Source organism: Glycine max, chromosome 7 (assembly GCF_000004515.6).
Source record: "Glycine max cultivar Williams 82 chromosome 7, Glycine_max_v4.0, whole genome shotgun sequence".
Lineage (NCBI taxonomy): Eukaryota > Viridiplantae > Streptophyta > Magnoliopsida > Fabales > Fabaceae > Glycine > Glycine max.
In genome coordinates, this window is record NC_038243.2 from 19745257 (window position 1) to 19751433 (window position 6177).

Sequence of the window (6177 nt, forward strand, 5' to 3'; positions counted from 1 at the left end):
GAAAGAACAAGTATATTGGATGATGGCTAGTGTTGAGTTCAGGTCAGCATGGTTTCAACTTTAAACTCTCCCACTCACAAAAAGGAAAATGGTTTTGTTTCAAGATTTTCTTTGTAATTTTAAAATTGAAGTCATTTAAATTTTATCAGATTCCAAATTCTAGATCAATAGAATATCTTTTAAAAAAAATCTAAAAGTAAATAAATTATCCTTATAAGACTAATGGAATTGATCCAGGTAAATTATCTCTGAATACACCTTGTGCATATAGTGAAGTAGTTGCAACAAATATATTGTTCAAATATAAGCCACTTGTACTATTAAGCTACGTATGTAGCTCATCAACCTACAAGTATATTGTTCAAATATAAGATTTTAGGACAAGTCCACTATGGAAAGAGAATTTTAGTACAAGTCCTTGCCTAGTACCATTGTCCACTATGGAATGAGAATTTTAGTACAAGTCAATTTTTTTCAAAGAAGTGTGTACAAAGTTAAACGGATCCATTATGAAATTACCCATATTAGAATTTTATAATTATTCAACAAAAGATTTAAAGAAAAACACAAGACCTTTACCATACCACAATTTGTTCCTAAAACTTAGAGCTTATCCAAATTCAAGTGGTGCTCCACAAATGTTGATGCTGCAATTGAAGAAATTATTTTGCATTACAACATTACAAGTCACAATGAAGAAAATGATGAAAGTTTGCAAAAAGATACATCTTTATAGTAGTCATACCTTGCACTTGGCAACCTACACCACAAAAAAGAAGACTCTTGATTATGAAAACTTAGCATTTTAGTTAGACAAGACTATGCTACATATGCCACCCTATACATGGAAGACCATAATCTAGTGGGATACTAGCTTGGTATACAACAAGTTAGTATACTACTCCCTAATTTAACTGTAGAAAATGCATTTTTAATTAAGATTGCAAACTCAAAGTGATTAAGAATTATAATATAATTCATAAGCATGTTTAACATTAATTACTAAAATGTTGATATTGTTGTTGTTTATTATCACATTCAGTATCTTCATATTTGACACCAATAAGGGAAATTAAAATCTTACCCCAAGCTTAAAGGGCCATTTTCCCACATAAAGAAACAACCTTATTCATGATATTTGCAACTTTAGCTTGTATCCCTAGTCTCTTCAAATGGTATCCAGTCACTGATGCTCTAACAGGTTTTCCATCAACCACTATGGCTTTAAGCCATCTAAAATTGGGAGGCAGATCTTCCAAATTATGTTTCTTCATGTCAGTTATTGCATTTTTGTCAATCGTTCCAAAATCTACAGTAAATGAAAATGTGCTCCCAACCTGTAGTTGGCTTATGAAACTTATCTCACCACTTATTAGTTTAACCAGGCATTTACTGAAACTCAAGCCAATGCCAGTACCACCATAATGTTGAGATGTTGAGTTGTCTGCCTGCACAAAAGGCATGAAAATCCTATCTTTGGCTAAGAAAGGAATTCCAATTCCAGTGCCCTCCATGCTGACCATCAAGGTGACTTGCTCATAAGATTCACTGGCTGCATTTTTAACAGAAGCATCAAAGAAAAATTCTTCATCGGCAATTAAATGCTTAAAATTGTCCTAGTTGTTCCCCTCATTAGCTGCTTCATATCCACTTAAAGTTTTTGAATTATAACCACCAGACATATGCATAGGTTTGTCTGATCCTCTAAATTTCTCAATTTTTCCATTCATTTTGGACATTCTATTTTCAGATAGATGGACTTTCACAAATATATTAATCAATAATGTTATCATGGAGTACCTTGTTAACAAATTGTTGCATAAAATTGAGAAAACAAACTCGAAGGATTCAAACACACTCTCCCAAGTAAAAAATTGTATCTAGTTAGATTAGAAGGACATTTCCAACACAACATGAATATTAGTAATGCAAATGCACATTACATAAGACAAATTAAGTTTAAAATTGTCACTTAGTTTAACAAACTTGCCAACAAGATTTGTTACTATTTGTCTGAATCTCCCAGGATCTCCCATAAAATTATTTGTAACTTTATTAGAAACAAACATGGCCAACTATACTTCCCAAAACCATATTAAGTCCAAGTTAGAAGAATTGTGAATTGGAATCGCAGTAGCAACACCATCACCCAATTATATAGGAACTTGGAAAGGTGAAATAAAGTTGTCAATTAAAGAAACAAGAAATATGAAATTCTACAACTTGGATAAACCAAAATGACTTGTAGGCCTTCACAATTGGTTGAGCAGTCTGGGCATAATCTCGTTGAGTTGAACTCATTTTTGTCTTTAAAAGCAGACCAAGCATTCTTACAGAAAAATGGATTTTAATGATAACATCACTGATGAGAAAGTATAAGGTATGCAATAATGTGTTACTTTTTAGAGGAGGAGAAAGAGAGAGAGAGAATCTTGAAGTTACCTAGAATGCCATTCATGAGTGTTTTGATTTCATGAGAGATAGTAGCTAGAAACTAACATTAAAAGAAAAACTAGTTTTAGTGATTGGTGAGTAATCAAAGGAACTAATGAATTGTGCTAACAGTATGCCAGGAAAAAGCACCTCTGACTTGGCAACATTAGCTACTTCTGCTCGAACTTTTAATTCCTCCATTTGATGAAAATCATCCTTTACTTTGACAATGTGATTTCCAGCTAGCACCATATAAATTATAGCCCACTAATAAAAGAATCACAAAGAATAAGAATTTTGTGGTAAGTGTTATCCAATTTGTTGGTGCCTTCTGGTGATACCTATTAAAAAACTTGATGATAAGCATCTACTGATCAAAACTGAAACTTGCAGAAAATATACAACAACCATAAGCACCTACCTACATATTATTGTATGATTCCCGTATGGATCTCCAAAATCAAGCTTACTTTCATGGACAAGAGACATATCATCTTCTTTGTTTTGGTTTCCATACATGATTAAGGGGTTAGTAGAATTTTTGATATCATATACATTCACCAAAATTGCTTCGTGACCAGTAAGTTGACCAACTAAATTCTCCATGAGGGACTCAACATCAAAGGATCCTCCAACATATCTACTTCCAATTAAAATGTTTATTGAACACATGATGAGATAAAGAATTTTATGGGAAACATAAAGCCATTAGATTGAACCAAAGTGGCAGACTCATCCTCCAGGTTTTCCATAGAAAGCAATTTCAGAATTCAAACTACAAATCAGAAAAGTCAAGAACAAAAGACTGGTAGTACAAAAATAACTACTACAAAGGGAATGAAAAAAAAGTGGCTATCTTTTATCTTCAGTGCAGGCAATGAAGTAGTAATGGACATAATAGCTAGACTGCCAGAGTGGAGTCTATCTTTTATCATTTATTGATGTTTCATGCAAGAGCAACCATCGAGGTTACTCATCGAGACTTGGAACCTGAGAATAGATCAAGTCTTCCTTAGACTTATTATTACCCTTATTTTAGATAAAATAAAAAAGACATGCAATTACCCAATGGTTCTTTTTAGAATGCATTATTAGTGCACCTAGGATTTTAACCACCCATCATCCTCTTATCACTCATATGAGCCACGAGACAAAAGCCACAAAAATATTTATGAAAACAAACTTGGCAAGCCAAAAGGAATTCATGAGGACATACCCTACAGTTGCTTTAATGCACTCTTCCATTGTTGGCTTTGGAGGGAGCTTAGATTTATAAACAGGAAATGTTAAAACCACACCAAGATGATGAGAACCCAACAAATTAAAAGGACTAGTGAGAACAACTTTCCTAGTGGCCCTAGCCATGAAAATATTCTCTCGGTCCTCTTGCATCTTGCAAATGAGAAATTACAATTAAAAAGTTATAGACAGATAATAGAAGCAAAAAACAATGTTGAAAGGATTTGAAATTTACGTCCCTGAACATCATATCAAGAGATTCAAGGTAAGAGATTGTTTCTTGTGCAAATATCATCGGTGCATACTCATCTCTAACTAGTGAAGGCTCTCTTTCTATTGTCTTTATAACCCATCCGTGTTGCTTCTCAAATGTTCCCCTCTCTGAGTTAACTACTCTTTGTGCATAAGCCACCCCCATTGAGTAATGGTCATTCAAATGTTGTCCGAGTTGTATACTCTACAAAGGTTTTCTGATGAGCAATGAACAATAGTCAAGATATACAAAAATATGAGTAGAAAAACAACACAATTAGATTAGAAGCATATGATGCTGATACCAGAAATATAAAAAATTAAACCCAACATTCGATAACTAGTTCCAAATCCAAAGGAAAATGGGAAGATCAAGTACAAACCTGGTCAATGGTAGAAGGGGTTCTGTAGTAATGGAAGGTTGAAACAAGGATGGCAAGGGCATGGACATGGTTGACATTGACACTGAATTGATCTTGCAGCATTCTTGCCCTTTGATCACAGAGGCTACCCAACACCTCTGTCCTTCAAACTTTAGTGTCAACATCTATTTTACTATAGATGAAACAACCAATTAGAGCCATGAGAAGGATCCACAACACCAAAAACTTAGGCAGCCATGCCCTATGTGCCTGAATGAAAGTGCACTTCGTTGGAAACTTGATCAACAACTTCATTGGAGATTTTGGTTCTCCAAATGAATTGATCATATTTCCAAAGTCATTAAGGGCATAAATATTTCATTCTCGATAGCACCAATAGACCCCATAAACATCCAAAAATGATCCAAAATATCAAGCAAGATACCCGATCATTTTTTATATTATCATTAAGCATACAAAATGAACTTCAAGTCAACACTAAAGAAATCACATTCGGGTTAGCATTAGCAATGTTGATTGCAATGACCCATGAAGCTGTCAAATCACCTTTTTAAGTTTCCTAATTTGTAGGCAATAAAGAGTCAAATAATTTGCTAGAATTAGAATATTTGATTCCCTTTTTGTGTGGCATCTCTTTTGCTAATCAATAGCATATTTTATAGGATTCTGGTTTTCTTATTGCTGTATAAATGCATGTTATGCTATTCAATAAAAATACAGCCTTATGTAGTTCAATATCTTTCTTTTGTTCTTGCTAAAACCCTATACATCTTTATAAATAACCAACACTCATTTCTTCTATCCCCTTTCACAATCCCTTTATAAAATTTTGACAACAAAATAAGAAATGCCTCTAAGAAAAAGCCCTAATCTTTGTCTTTGTTATACATACATCAAATTATGAACAAGTATTTAAGACTGGTATTGAGAGCATCAAACTCCTCAAGAGCATGGGTTTGAAACCTGATAAAAAAATCATCATGCTATCAATATTATCAGTTCATAACACACATTACCAAAAAGAAATCAAGCATCATAATAACAACTATGAAGGAGGTATATAATGCCTGTAGTGTGTAATTTATTTATCAAGTGAGGCATACTTGCAGTACATGAAGAATTCACAAAACCTGTTGATATGATTGCATCGAGTGGCAAAACATTTCTATTTTGAAAAACTTCAACACGTCGTGGGACCTGCTCATCCTTCTGCTCCCTATGTACTAGCCTACAGAACCCATAAAGCTTCATGAAATTTTGAACACAAGGAGTAAGGACTAAATATTAAAAACCAATTTGAATAAGAATTATCTGATATTTGAAATTTATTATGAGTTCACAAAACATTGCCAACCCAACTTTGAACTAAGTATTGACCTTCCATAACCACCAAAACCCCACCTACACACCCAACACCCAAGTAATCAACACTTATAACTATACTTAGGGGAGTTAAACAATGAAGTAGGAGACTAAAGGATTACTCACGTGTAGACGAAGCCATTCTTATCCACCACCACTAAATATCCAAAACAAAAACATTAAGGAAAAGTAGTAAATAAGGTGATATAACCAAGATCAAGCAAGGAATAACAACCACCTATATGATTTGTTCCATATGCCACTTTGACAATTACTTCCCCAGCAAAAGTAGTCTTTGGAATTATACTACAGGTATGTGCAAAATTAGGTAAAGGTAAAGCTTTATATTCATCATGACCCCATGCATGTGAATGTATATTGCAACAAATGCAATATTATATAGTTTGAACCAAAAAAACTTGATTCAGAAGACAAACTTGAATCACGAGATGAATTTTTTTTTCATTGCATGTAAAAATAAAAATATTCTAAATATTACAGAATCAGA

At 33.5% G+C, this 6177-nt stretch overlaps 1 pseudogene; it reads right to left on the bottom strand.

Moving 5' to 3' along the window:
* Window positions 1–1091: 1091 nt before the first annotated feature.
* Window positions 1092–4634, bottom strand: LOC100813155 (histidine kinase 4-like; annotated as a pseudogene).
* Window positions 4635–6177: the final 1543 nt, after the last annotated feature.